Consider the following 2,486-nt stretch of genomic DNA (forward strand, 5'->3'; position numbering starts at 1 on the left):
GACGTTGGGGGCCCCGCCCGCAGCTGGGCTCTTACCTGCTGCCCCAGCTTCTAGCACTACGGGGGAGGCGGGGAAATCCTGGGCTTGAGGGTCTGGCAGCCTTAGCTGTGAGTGAGCAGTGTTTAGTTCACCCTTAGCCTAGAAGTCTCAGCTCTTCTAGGGGAGACAGGGGGCTTAGGGAAGATGCCAAGGCGAACATCTTTCTGCAAATTAGCCTGTAGTAGGCGTGACATTTATAATAGCGTGTATATTCTGAACCCAAGCTCTCAATAGAAATAAGATTTCAAGATCTAAAACTCAAACTGGTCTCCTGAGTCCCTAATAAACTCTGTAGCTGTCTCAAACACCTTTAGTGTTCAAAAGCGAGGTTACACCCCCTGGCCCAGGTTTGTGCCTCCCAAACACGGTTAAAGCCATGGACGTGGGCTGCGTGTAGGAACTCGTCTCTATTTTTTCAGTTCTTTCCCCGGTGGTGGTAGTTTCCTCTACCTGAGTCCCGCCACCAACTACAACAGCTCCTTCCTTCTCCCACCCAGAACAACAGGCAGGTGCCAAGTGAATGCTGTTGGACTTTCATAATCTGAAAGTCCAGGCTCTGCAATGATTTCCAAAACCACCACAACCATGTCTTTAGAACTGATATTGCTCGGGCATTTCTCTGCTCCCCTTGGCAACCTGAAACTTACCCATCAGTATGGTCTTGAGCAGAGTGGTAGAAGGTAAAACAGCAAGGGCACAGCTGTTACATCTCAGATCTCAGTGGGTCTTCAATTGCTATCCCACCCCCACCCCCAGACATATAATCTTGGTTTGAGCCCAAATTAATATATTTTACTGGAAACTAATCTCCTTCGATTCTAATAGTCCACAGCAGCGATGTTTTCTTAGGCATCTATGCTCCAGGTGAGTTTGATTTTTTAAAAAAATATATTTTATTGATTTTTTACAGACAGGAAGGGAGAGGGATAGAGAGTCAGAAACACCGATGAGAGAGAAACATCGATCAGTTGCCTCCTGCACATCTCCCAAGGCACATGCCCTTGACTGGAATCGAACCCAGGACCCTTCAGTCCGCAGGCCGACACTCTATCCACTGAGCCAAACCGGTTTCGGTATGATTTTTAACCTTTCTTAACCACATTATTGTTCGTTCACTCTGTGCCTGCTTCACCTCATACACACCACAGGGTTAGAGCTCAGAGAGGCCTTGGCACCCCTATGGTTCACCCCCGTCTCTTTACCACTGAGGAAATGGACAGGCGGAGGATTCCTATCCAGGGACACATGTCCAGTGGGCAGCAGAGACAGGATTGCAAAGAGGTCTCCTCTCCCAAGCTGGTTCGTTTTCTTCCTTTCCTACCTGATGGCCCAGCTGGTTCAGTGTTTTTGTCTGCACTTGCCTGTGCTGTAATCTGCAGGTCCTTCTCTCTTACAAGTAATTCAGAATGGCTCCTTCACACGCCCGGGGCTGCCCTGCCGGCTGTTGTTTCCTTGATGTGGCCTGTGGTCACTGATATTTAAATGTAGCTGTCGCTGGCCTTTGGTATCACTAGTCACTAGTTCAACTAAAATGCAGATTCCCAAAGGAGCGGGGTGATACCCTACCCAGGGAGCAGTGAGGGAGGCAGTGCCCAATACTTGCTTCAGGTCAGGACTTCTTTCCTGACAGAAAATATTGCACCTGAGATCAAAGTAGGTGACCTCATCTTCATTTGTCTTTATTTCATGCCCCAGTTTTATTGGACTGGAGAAGAGGAAGAGAGGGGACAGCCCAGTTCGGGTAGGCCTCGGTGCCATAATTTATACCCCATCCCTGAAATTAGATCATTGTGGTCGAAATTTTAAAATAGTTGCTGGGCTCTACAGGAATTCCATATGATATGTTAGCATATATTCACATGCACTAATACACACACTCCCACAAATATGTAAATGGAGATACTCCAGAGGAGTACACCTTGCCACAGAGTTTCATTTTATTTTTGGACTCCATGTCCTACAGAAAAGTAGAAAAGCAATGCTTCTATCCTCCATACATAATGAACCTTCCTTCAGTTAATCCCTAGGAGCAGCACCCTGTTGTTGTTTTGTTAATCTTGAGGAATAAACGAGTCATAGTCAACACCACCTTAAGACGTCTGGCTGGCAGCAGAGAAACTGTGCCTACATCGACCTTGCTACGAGCTAACATGTTTTGTTTACAGTCAAGGCACAATAAAGAGACGGCCAGCGTGGGCGGTAGTAGCAGCAACGAAGCGTGAGAAAGAAAAAAAAATACTATGGGTTCAGGAGAGAGGAGGGAAGGCGGAGATCAGGAGCGCGCCCTCCTGAGAAAGGAGGCGGCTGCAAAGGAGTGAGGCGGAGGAGCATTTCCGATCAACAGCGTCAAGGCAGAGCCTTGGGAGAAGACGGAAGGGTCCCCTCTGCACTGTTCTGCAATGGGCTCTGCTTCCCCAGGACCCCAAATCTAGTCGTGGGTGATGATT

Source organism: Myotis davidii, unplaced genomic scaffold, assembly GCF_000327345.1.
Source record: "Myotis davidii unplaced genomic scaffold, ASM32734v1 scaffold1017, whole genome shotgun sequence".
Classification (NCBI taxonomy): domain Eukaryota; kingdom Metazoa; phylum Chordata; class Mammalia; order Chiroptera; family Vespertilionidae; genus Myotis; species Myotis davidii.